Genomic DNA, 16,156 nt, shown 5'->3' on the forward strand with positions numbered 1-16,156 from the left:
TGGAAAATCATCAAAAAAGGTTGATTTTGAAAACGAATCAGTTTTTTGTCAATCATTTTTTGTAGCCCATCGATATTGAATTTCTTTGAATGCCATTCTATAGTAGAGATCCGTACGAATTTAAAAAGGTATAACATTTCAAAATCAGACGATTCTTAAGGGAGATATTCAATAAAAATCATCGAAAAAGTTTTGATTTTTGAACCGACCCTGATTTTGAAAAAAAAAGGTGATGTAACCCCTTGCTTTTTAATCGATTTTGGTCAAAATTTAGATTTTTATTTATTTGATGGCAATCGATAGTACTGATCCTCGTGAGTTCAAAATGGTATAAAATTCCAAAATCGGACACTATTTAGCCGAGATATGTCAAAAAATCATCAAATTAGGTTGATTTTGAAAACGGATCAGTTTTTGGTCAATCATTTTTTTTAGCCCATCGATATTGAATTTCTTTGAATGCCATTTTATAGTAGGGATCCGTACGAATTTGAAAAGGTATAACATTTCAAATTCAGACAATTTTTTGGGAGATATTCAATAAAAATCTTCGAAAATGTTTTGATTTTTGAACTGACCCTGATTTTGAAAAAAAAAAACGTGATGATTTGGAACGTCATATCTCCGCGTGGAGTTATGTCGTTTTGGAACGTCATATCTCCGCGCGGAGTTATGTCGTTTTGGAACGTCATATCTCCACGCGGAGTTATGTCGTTTTGGAACGTCATATCTCCAAGCGGAGCTATGTCGTTTTGGAACGTCATATCTCCACGCGGAGTTATGTCGTTTTGGAACGTCATATCTCCGCGCGGAGTTATGTCGTTTTGGAACGTCATATCTCCAAGCGGAGCTATGTCGTTTTGGAACTACATATCTCCTCGCGGAGTTTTGTCGTTTTGGAACGTCATATCTCCGCGTGGAGTTATGTCGTTTTGGAACGTCATATCTCCACGCGGAGTTATGTCGTTTTGGAACGTCATATCTCCAAGCGGAGCTATGTCGTTTTGGAACGTCATATCTCCTCGCGGAGTTTTGTCGTTTTGGAACGTCATATCTCCGCGCGGAGTTATGTCGTTTTGGAACGTCATATCTCCGCGCGGAGTTATGTCGTTTTGGAACGTCATATCTCCGCGCGGAGTTATGTCGTTTTGGAACGTCATATCTCCCCGCGGAGCTATTACCCGAGATATTAAAAAAAGAATATCATCGAAAAGTTTCGATTTTCGCACCGACCTCTATTTTAAAAAAAAAGCGTGATGTAACCCCTTGTCATTTTGTCGATTTGGGTCAAAATGTTGGAAAATCATCAAAAAAGGTTGATTTTGAAAACGGATCAGTTTTTGGTCAATCATTTTTTTTAGCCCATCGATATTGAATTTCTTTGAATGCCATTTTATAGTAGGGATCCGTACGAATTTAAAAAGGTATAACATTTCAATATCAGACAATTCTTACGGGAGATATTCAATAAAAATCATCGAAAAAGTTTTGATTTTTGAACCGACCCTGATTTTGAAAAAAAAGGTGATGTAACCCCTTGCTTTTTAATCGATTTTGGTCAAAATTTAGATTTTTACTTATTTGATGGCAATCGATAGTACTGATCCTCGCGAGCTCAAAATGGTATAAAATTCCAAAATCGGACACTATTTAGCCGAGATATGCCAAAAAATCATCAAATTAGGTTGATTTTGAAAACGGATCAGTTTTTGGTCAATCATTTTTTTTAGCCCATCGATATTGAATTTCTTTGAAAGCCATTTTATAGTAGGGATCCGTACGAATTTGAAAAGGTATAACATTTCAAATTCAGACAATTTTTTGGGAGATATTCAATAAAAATCTTCGAAAATGTTTTGATTTTTGAACTGACCCTGATTTTGAAAAAAAAAACGTGATGATTTGGAACGTCATATCTCCGCGTGGAGTTATGTCGTTTTGGAACGTCATATCTCCGCGCGGAGTTATGTCGTTTTGGAACGTCATATCTCCGCGCGGAGTTATGTCGTTTTGGAACGTCATATCTCCAAGCGGAGCTATGTCGTTTTGGAACTTCATATCTCCTCGCGGAGTTTTGTCGTTTTGGAACGTCATATCTCTGCGTGGAGTTATGTCGTTTTGGAACGTCATATCTCCACGCGGAGTTATGTCGTTTTGGAACGTCATATCTCCAAGCGGAGCTATGTCGTTTTGGAACGTCATATCTCCTCGCGGAGTTTTGTCGTTTTGGAACGTCATATCTCCGCGCGGAGTTATGTCGTTTTGGAGCGTCATATCTCCGCGCGGAGTTATGTCGTTTTGGAACGTCATATCTCCCCGCGGAGCTATTACCCGAGATATTAAAAAAAGAAAATCATCGAAAAGTTTAGATTTTCGCACCGACCTCTATTTTAAAAAAAAGCGTGATGTAACCCCTTGTCATTTTGTCGATTTGGGTCAAAATGTTGGAAAATCATCAAAAAAGGTTGATTTTGAAAACGGATCAGTTTTTGGTCAATCATTTTTTTTAGCCCATCGATATTGAATTTCTTTGAATGCCATTTTATAGTAGGGATCCGTACGAATTTAAAAAGGTATAACATTTCAATATCAGACGATTCTTACGGGAGATATTCAATAAAAATCATCGAAAAAGTTTTGATTTTTGAACCGACCCTGATTTTGAAAAAAAAGGTGATGTAACCCCTTGCTTTTTAATCGATTTTGGTCAAAATTTAGATTTTTACTTATTTGATGGCAATCGATAGTACTGATCCTCGCGAGCTCAAAATGGTATAAAATTCCAAAATCGGACACTATTTAGCCGAGATATGCCAAAAAATCATCAAATTAGGTTGATTTTGAAAACGGATCAGTTTTTGGCCAATCATTTTTTTTAGCCCATCGATATTGAATTTCTTTGAAAGCCATTTTATAGTAGGGATCCGTACGAATTTAAAAATGTATAACATTTCAAAATCAGACGATTCTTACGGGAGATATTCAATAAAAATCATCGAAAAAGTTTTGATTTTTGAACCGACCCTGATTTTGAAAAAAAAAGGGTGATGTAACCCCTTGCTTTTTAATCGATTTTGGTCAAAATTTAGATTTTTATTTATTTGATGGCAATCGATAGTACTGATCCTCGCGAGTTCAAAATGGTATAAAATTCCAAAATCGGACACTATTTAGCCGAGATATGTCAAAAAATCATCAAATTAGGTTGATTTTGAAAACGGATCAGTTTTTGGTAAATCATTTTTTTTAGCCCATCGATATTGAATTTCTTTGAATACCATTTTATAGTAGGGATCCGTACAAATTTGAAAAGGTATAACATTTCAAATTCAGACAATTTTTACGGGAGATATTCAATAAAAATCATCGAAAAAGTTTTGATTTTTGAACTGACCCTGATTTTGAAAAAAAAACGTGATGATTTGGAACGTCATATCTCCGGGCGGAGTTATTTCGTTTTGGAACGTCATATCTCCGCGCGGAGTTATGTCGTTTTGGAACGTCATATTTCCGCGCGGAGTTATGTCGTTTTGGAACGTCATATCTCCGCGCGGAGTTATGTCGTTTTGGAACGTCATATCTCCGCGCGGTGTTATGTCGTTTTGGAACGTCATATCTCCGCGCGGTGTTATGTCGTTTTGGAACGTCATATCTCCGCGCGGAGTTATGTCGTTTTGGAACGTCATATCTCCGCGCGGAGTTATGTCGTTTTGGAACGTCATATCTCCGCGCTGAGTTATGTCGTTTTGGAACGTCATATCTCCCCGCGGAGCTATTACCTGAGATATTAAAAAAAAAATCAACGAAAAGTTTCGATTTTCGCACCGACCTCCATTTAAAAAAAAAAGAAGCGTGATGTAACCCCTTGTCATTTTGTCGATTTGGGTCAAAATGTTGGAAAATCATCAAAAAAGGTTGACTTTGAAAACGGATCAGTTTTTGGTCAATCATTTTATTTAGCCCATCGATATTGAATTTCTTTGAATTCCATTTTATAGTAGGGATCCGTACGAATTTGAAAAGATATAACATTTCAAATTCAGACAATTTTTACGGGAGATATTCAATAAAAATCATCGAAAAAGTTTTGATTTTTGAACTGACCCTGATTTTGAAAAAAAAAACGTGATGATTTGGATCGTCATATCTCCGCGTGGAGTTATGTCGTTTTGGAACGTCATATCTCCGCGCGGAGTTATGTCGTTTTGGAACGTCATATCTCCGCGCGGAGTTATGTCGTTTTGGAACGTCATATCTCCGCGCGGAGTTATGTCGTTTTGGAACGTCATATCTCCGCGCGGAGTTATGTCGTTTTTGAACGTCATATCTCCGCGCGGAGTTATGTCGTTTTGGAACGTCATATCTCCGCGCGGAGTTATGTCGTTTTGGAACGTCATATCTCCCCGCGGAGCTATTACCCGAGATATTAAAAAAAGAAAATCATCGAAAAGTTTCGATTTTCGCACCGACCTCTATTTTTAAAAAAAAGAGTGATGTAACCCCTTGTGATTTTGTCCATTTGGGTCAAAATTTTGGAAAATCATCAAAAAAGGTTGATTTTGAAAACGAATCAGTTTTTTGTCAATCATTTTTTGTAGCCCATCGATATTGAATTTCTTTGAATGCTATTTTATAGTAGGGATCCGTACGAATTTAAAAAGGTATAACATTTCAAAATCAGATGATTTTTACGGGAGATATTCAATAAAAATCATTGAAAAAGTTTTGATTTTTGAACCGACCCTGATTTTGAAAAGAAAAACGTGATGATTTGGAACGTCATATCTCCGCGCGGAGTTATGTCGTTTTGGAACGTCATATCTCCGCGCGGAGTTATGTCGTTTTGGAACGTCATATCTCCGCGCGGAGTTATGTCGTTTTGGAACGTCATATCTCCGCGCGGAGCTATTACCCGAGATATTAAAAAAAAAATCATCGAAAAATATCGATTTTCGCACCGACCTCTATTTTTTTCATTTTTTTCATTTGTAGAAACGTGATGTAAACCCTTGATTATTTTAATGTTCGCTTCTCTCTGCTGGCATTGGAAGCATACCCTTGCTGCCTTGGCTACAGGGTATGGCCAACAATCAATGCGCAAATTCCATTCGTTGCTTGCCACTTGGCCCAAAGTGAAAGTGCTCCAGTTGGCAGCTGGCAGCCCCGTCCGCGGATGTGGCCAGCCAGCGCCAAGTGCTTTGACTCCTCCTCACACACATCCCGACGCGATGCGAACCGAATTGAACCGATCTCTGGGCTAATGCTGCTGCGCACTTGCTGACAAGTTGTTTGTGTCGCACCCTCTTGTCTCTTGAATGCGACGCCCCGACCCGCCCGCCTTTCTCACGTTGCCATGCTTATGTGCACATTGCAGAATAATTGGCCCCGACTGGGAGCTCAATTAGCGCTGCCCCGGCAATTACATTTGACGGCTTTGCACACATGTTTTCAGTGTTCACCATTCGGGTTTCAGCTGTTTTCAGTGTTGGTAAATTGCCTAAAAGCATTAGCGACATTCGTCGCGCATGGCTTAAATGGCTTTTCCTTCCGGTCGCCAAAGCAAAGCAAAGCTCGATCTTGTCAATCTCCAGCCAATTCTGAGGCCTCACAGTGCTTATGGCTAATAATTGCGTACACTTCGGCGTTAAGAGCCTTGGCATATAATTAATGTATTGGAAAATTTGCTTATATTAACTTTAATTACTTTAAATGTTGATTAAACTATAACTCAAAAGATTTCTGAGATAATATCATAAATAACTGTTACTTGAAGACTTAAATCTCATTCGAAACAAAATACTTATTGAAAGTCTTATTCTTCTTAGCATCTTTAAATATTTTTGAGATTTACATCAAGTTAAGCTTTAAAGCTTTACATTATGCTTATCTTTCGAGATCGTATGGGTTCTTTAAATAACTTTAATTTATTAAAACTCAAATAAATAAAGTGCGATCTTGACACTTGCGAAAATCGAATATTGGAATCAGCACTTAATGATTTTTAAGTAGACCCCATTTCAAAAATTGAACCAAATTTACTGTATAATTATCATGTTATTGGCGCTTACGCGTCAAACAATATATATCATTTCAAAATCGGGCTCAGTTTACTCAAGCTATACGAATTTTATTAATATTCACAAACTATAAGTGTACATAACTTGTCCAATTGCAGACCCAGGCTGGATATCTATGGCATTTTGGATTCGCAAAATAAAGATAATCAAAGAATAGATTGGAAACAACAATTTATGGATAAATATTACACCAAGCATGATTCAACGATTAACTAAGGAAGGAAGGAAGGATCCCAGTTTAAGCCACAAGCATTGGTTCTGCACGGATTCACTTCTGCCTTGATGGAAAGAATATTATGGTGACCAGATACATGGTATAGGTCGTACCAAAGATATATCTTTTATTATAAATATCACTTTTAGTCCATATAACTAACATTTATTCATATAAAGAGGCATTCAATTTGAGCTCATCTAAGTCACATCTTAGCCCATAGATATTTTTTGCACCTACTTAACGTCCGCTCAAATGAGGCACTGTCATGTCTGGGCACCATTTTGGCCGCAACACACAACCCACATAATGCACATAATGTGGGCAAATTCTTCAAAAATTGCCCACAAACTAGCCCACTTTGGCAGCCCGACAATGGAGACCCGGCAAAAAGCCAAATGTAAAGCACAAAGCGCGAATTTCGGGCACATAAATTGTGAGCCAAGTACAGAGCGTACACCTGTATCCGTGCGTGTGTGTGTGTGTGTGTGTGTCCATATATCATGCGACAAGCAGACAATATACCCATGCTAAATGCGATACAATTAGAGGAGAGACCCCGACAATATTCGTATCAGAAATGCGAAAATATAAAAATAAAATAGAGAGAGAGAGAGAGACACACAAAGTCAAAATCTTAAATTTCACACACATGTTGCGGAGGGGGGGCTTACGAGTTAAGATTCAATGCGATGATTACATATTACTCGATTGTTGTTGTTGTTTTTGTCTGCAGAGTTTTATGGTCCAAGGTTAAACGCTCTGCGTTTGACGGTGGAGGGGGAGGAGCAGCCGAGTCTGAGTCGGAGTCTGAGACAAAACGAGAAACTTTGCGACTTTGTGTCGCTTTAGTTTGAGGAGGCATTGTGATGCTTGCGGCACAACTTCATTTGATTTGCAGTGAATATTAAAGCAATTTGTGGGATTATTTCCTATTGTAATCAACGGCTATATATATACACATATATATTGCTCATCAGTAGAGCCCAAACGGAGCCCAGTCTTGTGTTTCGGCCAACTCATTTTCAAGTACAAATCTCAAGCGACAACAACAACTTCGCTGATGATGACGTTGTTTAGTGCACGTCTTGTGTTTCATGGGGTTTATGGGCCTTATGTGTCTTATATGAGGAGTTGTTCACAGTATTTATTTGTTACCTCTTCTTTTGTCATTTGCCCTGTGGGCAAAATGACGTTTATTTGGCTTTGTGTGTGTTTCAGCTGGTTAGCGTGAAAATTGCTCCAGTTTTTTCAGCTCCAGTCTTTTCATATACTCTCCAGTTTAGGGTATTTTGATTTGTTTACAAAGTGTGCAACGCATAAATGAGTCTTTAAATATATTATGGTAGATAATAAACTATATAAAATACTAAGTTGAAAATAGAAGAGTCACACTTTTTATATTTATTGGACAAAAAACATTGTTTTTGAAAACTTGTTAACTATTGAAATTGATTTAATTAGAATATAAATAATCGCTTATTTTCTTGCTCCTTGGGAATAAAAGCAAATAAAATGCAGAAATATCTAAGCAAATAATTATTTATAGTTATTTTAATCGCTCTAATAAAATCTTTAACCAAAAGTTTTCACATGAATCTAAGATCTAACTAACTCCTAAGGTATTATATTATTATAAATGTAATAATTCTAAAAATAAAACTGTTAAACAGCATAAAATAAACTTTTGATCAATATCGAACGAAGGGTTTCTTTATATCTTATATAACATGATCCTAAATAGAAGGAAGTCTTCTTAGAAATGAATTATTATATCATGAATCATTTATCGAATCTGTCAGCTTAAAACTAAGTTTTATTTTAATGTTGTTTATTTCTTCTTCCAGTTAATCAATATAACCTTTTGTTTATCTTTCCTTCTTGATTTTCATATTTTCTTCTTGTTTTTTTTTAAATAACTATATCAAATGCAAGTCTTATAAAGTTTCCTACATATTCGTAGGTAATTATTAACAATCGGTCGTAAATTTAGGTGCCTTATATGTGGCAATTTTAGTTAAGGGTATTCACGCTTCGGCACTTGAAACGTAGCACTTCCTTTTTGCTTTTATATATGTATATATATTTATCTGTGCGATCATGATGTGAACATAGCGCGAACTTGATCAATGATGAGGCGCATTTATGATTCAATATGTGCGACATAGAATACATTTGTGTCCCCTGTATTTTTTACACCTTTTTAATTGTGGACACACACACACACGCACACGCACACAATAATTAATTAAAGCTCTCTCATTGCATTCAAGGTCAAAGCAGGCCCCGAAGCGCTCTTGGTTTCAATTTGATATTGTTGTCGTTGTTTTGGTTGTTGTTTTGGTTTGTTTGTGTGTTTGTTTGTTGTTGTTTAGTTGGTTAATTTACAGCCTTAAATTAGTGTAGTTTACTTTCAAAACACTTTACTTTTGCTTTCAAAATACGCGCATTGTTGTTGTTGTTGTTGTTGTTGATCTTTTTTTTATAAATGGGTGGGGTAATCATTAAGCCAAGTTTCTTGAATATAATCGCCCAGGTCTCTGCGCATGTGCAGGGCCTTTGAATTTATGGCGCTGCTCAGGTAGATGAGGAACTGCAGTATTTTAACAATTTGCTAATGATTCTCTTAAATAATAATAAAATGAAATGAAACAAAAAGAAGGGTGTGGCAGAACGTCTTGCGTGGAGTTCGCAGCTTGGATGAGTATGCAAATTATGATTATTTTTGCGGCTGTTGCGTATGCGAATAAATTGAATCTACTCTGGCAGAGGAGCGGAAGGGGGAGAGGGGGGTAGAACCATTAGCAGCAGCAGCAGCATTATTTGAAATTGAAAATGTTTGAGTGGGAAACCCGATTTAATTAGCGGAAAAACGCCAAAGTTATGCGGAAGATTCACATCTGTCAAATGAATTTTAGGAGAAGATGCCCCGCAGAGAAGATACCCTGCAAGAGGTATTACTAAAATGAATTTAATGATAAGATACCCTGCAATCGGTGTAGCAAATGGTCAATATAACACCTGATATTGATGATGTGCTACTTCTTACCCCCTTAAACTTGGAAAATTCAGTATTAGATCATTTTTTGGCACAATCATTCAATATGCAGCTTCCAAATATGACAAGACTAATGTTGCTATGCATTAAACATTTCCTGTACGATCCTCTACTAGAGTATCCAAAAAACAAACAACTGGCAGCTCAAATTTATAGACATAAAAAGAAAAGAAAATAACATGTGAACAGCTTATAATATAATGAAACGTGCATATACCAAATTTTCATTCTACTAGCCCATTTTCCGTTTTACCTATTTGCAGAAAATGTATTTTTTTTTAGCAGGAAAGAAACTTGGCAAAGTTTATAGCTTGGCATTCAAATTTGCAAGCATAAATATTTACAAACTTCTTTCTTATACAGCTATAGCTATATATATATATATATATATAGATAATAACATTTGCCATGTAGCGTCCATCAAAGAGTTTTCCGTGAGCACTTTTGCTGAGGAAATTCCACATTCACTTTAATAGAGGATGCTCATCATTATCTAAACTCTCTATAGATGAACCAGTTGTAGTCCAGCTAAGACTCGGCTCGACATTAAACTAAATAGAACACCGTAACATATACGTAGTATTCACAATAGATTGCTCCGCGCGTGTGTGTGTGTGTGTGTGTGTGTGTGTCTGTCGTTCCAATTAAAATACAACTCATCTCCTGTGCTGCATTGCAAATGATCTTACATAAGGCCACAGCGAGGGCAACCTCATATATATACATTTACATATATCTATTGATCGATCGATCTGTATATATATATATATAGATAGATATATAATCGACGATCTATCGATCTGTGTGCGCCTTGTGCTGGGCATTTTTCCCTGCTTTTCATTTAATCGATTTGCGTATTTCGAGCAGCTGTAATTGCAGGGTGTGCGGCTGCAGTCGGGCAACTTTCATTGCGAGGCCGTCTAAAGTAACCCCACTTCCCCCTCCAGGCCCCACTCCTCCCACTGCTCCGTTCTTCCACCTGAATGTGGATTAAGTGTATGCCAAGGCATTAAGGCAACGTTGCGCTGCGCTCTATTGGGATCTTTCGGATCTTTTGCCGCGTAGCCGCGAGTGATTTGTTTTTTAGATTTTCAAAGTGATTGCGGTTATCCCAGTCGGAAACGCAGTCATCGTCATCGTCATTGCGCTGCTTACAAAACAGCAACACAACAGCACAACAGCACAAAAAAAGAAAAAAAAAAACATAAAAAACAACAACGACAGCAAATTGAAAACGAAGAAAGAGAAAAAATCAGCGCACATTCCCAAGTACACAAAATGTGTAACGCAATCAAATCCATCGCTTCCGGTTTAAGGCGCAATTAACTGACTTCGGATTACGTACGCCAGTGGGCACATCCACCCAGCACCACTCTTCTCCCCTCACCCCGCCTCATCTCACCTTAGCTCAGATCTTGTCTTGCACTCTTTCTATATATATATATATATATATATATATGTGTCTCTCTCGTCATGGCCATCAGTTCGCAGATTATCCACCGCATTTCACTTATTTCTTTCATTTCATTTTATTTTTTCCCCGCTCGTAATTGGCATTTTGAATGTTGTAAACAAATTTTGTTCGATAGTTAAATTGATGAAATGTCATAATTTCGGTGCGTGTGAGCTTTTCAGGGGCCAATCGCTTAGAAAGTTGCTCGATTTTCACAATTGGCCATGAAATCTAATAGAGCCAAAACTAAAAATACTTTGTGAAAATCACTGTGTTATCTTAACCCGAAGTTTTAGTTGATTATGCAATTAGGAAAAATGTTTTAAGCGTCGCTTGCTGCAGTGCGGCCAGTGAAACGTTTGAGAATGACGCACAAAGAAGAATTCGCAAAATATTGTGCTCTCAAGAGCTTGCTCTCGCTCTCTTTTTCTTACAGAGATAGACGTAGATAGATTTTGTTTAATCTGCCTTTCTTCTTTTTCTTGGCTTTTATTTCTTTGTATGGATCTGGCATGGATCTCTTCTTTAGAAAGTTTATTCACTTACTTTTTTTTTCTCTCTCTCTCCCGCTCTCTCTCTCTCTCTCTTTTCTAATTATATATAATATTTTGTGAGCACATAAATAATAACTATCTCTAACTATCTCCATTTCTCTCTCTTCCCCTCTCGCTCTCTGTCTCTCTCTTCCTCTCTCTCTCTCTGTATCACTCTTCCTTTCATTCTACTTGAAAATTAACTTATGTAGGACATTACATTCAAAGGCAAGACCTTGACCTACTGTGCTTCTTACTCCACTTTTAATCCGATTAAAACTTGTTTAATTTTTCTGGAAATTCGCATAAGGAAGTCGCATTAAAGTTAAGTTTAGGCACATCTTGCAAATAGCTTATATCCAATTCGAAATATCCATTCTAAATGAGACACATACAAATTAATGTCGAGCTAATTAACTTCTTAATGATGTGCCCTGCCAGCTACCACAGTCCATTTGGTCCATTCGGCCCAACCTGTCTGGGCAAGCCACTCACTCCACTCACTCCACTCCACTCACTACACTCACTCCACTCATTCACTCGCTAACCTCCAAGATCGTAAAATTAATGATATGTTTTCGTAGCGCTTCTTCTACGCCCATCTGCCACTTCTGCCACCGCATGGCCAACACAATTCAAGACAGCCATCAACTTCTATTTAAAATTAAATTAACCTGCTTAATTTGCCACCCCACCCCTTACCCCTGCCCCCTCTTCCCACTCTCTTCACACACCTCAGCACGCTGAGACGCGCCCAAAACATTCACTCGCCGCAGATGAAAATCGAAAGGCGCTGCGAATCGGCCCAATGCCTATATAGGAGGCAAACTATATCCACGCACAGTTGTGTCTGCATCTGTTGGATATGTCTAAACTGCGGCACGTTCGAAAATTTCGTGCATTTAACGCACCGTTTGGACACGGCTCTTTTATCTGCGGCTCTGTCTCTGGCTCTGGCTCTGGCTCTGGCTCCGACTCTTTGTGGATTCAAGTCGGAATGCCGACCCTTTCACCCTTCACCATGAAGGCTGCTGCGATGGCCAGCTGGCTGCCAAATTTAGCAAATTCGATTTGATTTTGATTTTGATTTTGATCGCTCAATTAGCGTAAAAGTAACATGTCAAACCTATTAATCACTTTCGAAAATAAAAGATCAACAGACCAAAAAAACAAAAATATAAAGAAACATTAAAATATTTTGTGAAGACAAAGCGAAGCAAAGCAACTTTAGAAGCGCAGTTTCTTTAAATGCTACAGAAGAGGCAAGAAACCATTTGATGTGCTCCACAACTAATACCCTGTAATCAGCTCTTCTTCTTTTAAGAAGATCTCATGAACTGTTCATTACATTTGTGGGCATACCAAGATCTCTATTAATGAAAAATATTACTTTATACAGGCTGACTGACAGACTGACTGACTGATTGACTGACTGACTGACTGACTGACTGACTGACTGACTGACTGACTGACTGATTGAATGTCTATTTGACTGACCGACTAACTCTTAAGGAAGCTTAATTATCTACAGTAGTTACCCTATGTTAATCCACACTTAGAAGCGGTTTAAAAAAATTCCACCCATAAATGTGGAAGATTGGTGGAAATTAGTTAAGTTATTTGACTAATTACTTGACTGACTAGCCTTTACGAAGCTGTATTGTCTACTCTAGTTACCTGATTATCTGTTAATCCACAATTAGACAGGGTTTACAAAAATTCCACGCACAAGTGTGGAAAATTAGTGGAAAATAATTGTGTGTTGTGTGTTAATGCACTTGGCTGGAAAGTAAAATTTACTTACGATCGGTTTTGAAATCATTTTGAAAACTTTATGTAAAAATTATGAATGCATACTTTTTATAAGAATGATTCAAGTTGATAACCAGTTAATCCAAGCAAAGCCGGGTAATATTCTAATTACTTTTTTACTAAGGACAGCAAATATTTAAAAATTAGTATTTACGTTCCTTTCGCTTAATCTAGTCCACAAAGCAAATTTCCTAACTGTGGCTTTTGAATGCCCCGAGTTAATAGAGTTCATTTAAGCTTCTACAGGTAGCGCCTGCAGGTCTGCTAATCTCTGTCTAAAATACACTCAAAGTCGCCTGTTGCCCTTTCCGAGCCAAAGAAGAGAGCAAGAAATCAAAATAAATATATTAAAATAGCTGCTCGTGCCGTTGGCAAAAAGTGCGTGAATTTAGGCGTAACCCGAAATTATATAATTTATTATTTCTTTTGATTGGCAAAAATTAAAAAGTAACTCGAGCTGAGCGTAAATGTATCTGTATCTGCTGTAACTGTGTATCTGTAACCGCCGCACCTCCCCCCCCTCCCCTTTCCACACGCTCTTATGGACAACTCTATTTGGCTTTTTTAAGTCGAACCGGGGGCCGAAAGCGCTGCGTCATTACTCGAACTTCAATTTCATTCATTCATCAATTACAATGCACAAAAGTCGAACGAACGTTGAAGCCTTGAATCTTGCAGATACATAGATACAGCTCATAACTGTAAATGTGGCCACGTGTGTGTGTCTATGTGTGTGTGTGTGTGTGTGTTAACTGCTTGTGTTTGACATTAAGTTTAATATATGCCGGAGATCCTGGGCTAGCGCTTATTAAATATGAGTACTCATATGTATCTTTGAGATACATTTATGCTAGCTACTTACATGCTTGAAGTTGTGTGTAGCTGTTGCTGTTGTTGTTGTTGTTGTTGTTGTTGTTGTTGCAGCATCAATTTAGCTAGCCTCTTCGAGCTTAATTGTACAACGCTGTCAGGTTGCAGTTGCCGCAGTTGCAGTCGTTGCAGCTATAAAATCCGCACGGATATCCGTTGGCCGGCAGGAAGAAATCAACATTTGAGCACCGTTGGCGATTGCAGCGCTTTACGGATGTTGATAACCTGCATTGGCATTGGCTATAGCTATATAGAGTTGATCTAGCTAAAGTTGTTGTTGTTGTTGTTGTTGTTGCTGCTGCTGTCATTCTGCATAGGTGCAACTGCAACAAGCGGCACAGCCGACGGCGCGTGTGAAAAGTTGTTCACAGTTTATGAATATAAAATATTTATTTTGAATTTAATTTATTTTTGTTTTTAAATTTATTTTAGGCAGTTTAATAGAATTGTTTATTTTATTTATTTATTTATACATTTATTTTGTTTGCTATTTAAATTTCTTTTATTTACTTTGTGATAGTTAGGAGCTGTTGAGTTGTTTTGTGGTAGGATACGCAGCAAGCACTTGTCATTTGTTTAGCAAGGTTATTTTTTTTTTATAAAAATTAAGCTTATGGTTTATGAAATTTAAAAGTTATTTAATCTATTCATTTAGAGCTATAGGCAGTTATTTAAGGTGAATTCAGAAGCGATTTAATTTTTGTTTTTCTATCTTTTATACACTTTGTACAAACTTAAGACTCGAGTGCGTTGTTGTTGTTGTGTGTTGCTTTAATTAGCTGATTTATGGGTTCGGTTAGCTAGTTAATATTACAATACTAATTAACTGTAATTGTCGTATTATTCTCGCTGCACGCGTTGACACCAATCCTAACCGAGCACTTCCCAGTTTCGCTTAATCGCTTTGCTCTGGCTTATATATACACACACGCGCGCACACACATGTATATATGGCTTATATATAGTGTGCATTTCTTGGCTATAATCTATGTTTATTATATTTTATAATTTCAATATGGATTGTCTGCTTAATGCCTGCCCATAATCATCATCAGCCTGTACACATGTGGTTCGAGTTGTTGTTGTAGCTTTTCCGCAGCTTAACTCACTTTGCATTTGCATCTGTCACAATTTGCATTAATTGCATTTAAGTATGCAGTTATCATTGATTTAGCACCGATATTCACTTATATATAGTTCATATATCTGTTACAGCTACTGGGCGCGTCCAAGAGTAAACCATTTTATTTTTTAACGATTTTTTGCATTCAAGATTTCTTTTTGTGTCATAATTTGTGCCAGATTTATGGGGATCTTAAGTCGAGCGTTAGGAAGCAGTAAATTTTAATTAATTAGTAAATTAGGAATGTAAAAGTTGTCAGAAATGTTTTGTTTTTAATGCCTTTTATAATTATTTCATAAATTATATGGAATTATTTTTTGTAAATTTTTTTTAGAAACGTTTTACTTTGAATTGAAATTTGCACTTATTTTCATTACTTTTCAACACTGGCTAATAATAATCCTTAAGCCAACACTTCACTTGCTATGCGCATTAGCGGTACATTTCGATATAATGTACCGTTATCTTTGAAGTGTTACGCGCGCGCGCACATCGCGTTACGTTATCCAGTGTTGCCTTACGTAGTTGGTCGATCGCCTCGTCTGGGTTATCGTCTGCTGTGGGGCTGTTGCCTGTGTGTGGTTTGTTGTTGTGTGGTGCTGGTGCTGGTGCTGCGACCGACAAGCGACAACACGACCAATAGCTTTGAGACCGTCTCACGGACTGATGATAGGCGGTTAGCGCGCAGCTTCACAGTCAGAGTCAAAGGCAGAAGCAGAAGCAGAAGCAGAGGCAGAGTCGTAGTCGAAGTCGAAGTCGAAGCGTCGTCAGTGGCTGCTCCAGTGCAAAGCGTTTTCGATTTCCTAATAATAAACGCAAAATAGTTATACGGGCCGCAGCAACAGCAACGTCTTCTGTCTATGTATGGGTGCTCTGAATGAATACGAAACGACCCGCGAACCGCGAGACGAGCACAGCAGAGCAGAGAGAGACGACGACGACGACGATGAGTTCCACAACAAAGCTGTGCTGAGCAGCGCAGCGCAGCGCTCAGCATTTCGAGGAAGTCCAGAGAC

At 37.7% G+C, this 16,156-nt stretch overlaps 1 protein-coding gene across 1 annotated transcript in view; it reads right to left on the minus strand.

Annotated features, from left to right (window-relative positions):
• Positions 1 to 16,156, minus strand: part of LOC6629257 (MDS1 and EVI1 complex locus protein EVI1-A) — a 55,588-nt gene extending 39,432 nt beyond the window's left edge. The window contains exon 1 of the mRNA XM_002052745.4: positions 14,010 to 16,156. The gene's annotated coding sequence lies outside the window, so the exon portion shown is untranslated. The remainder of the gene's footprint in view (positions 1 to 14,009) is intronic.

Source organism: Drosophila virilis, chromosome 4 (assembly GCF_030788295.1).
Source record: "Drosophila virilis strain 15010-1051.87 chromosome 4, Dvir_AGI_RSII-ME, whole genome shotgun sequence".
NCBI classification, from domain to species: domain Eukaryota; kingdom Metazoa; phylum Arthropoda; class Insecta; order Diptera; family Drosophilidae; genus Drosophila; species Drosophila virilis.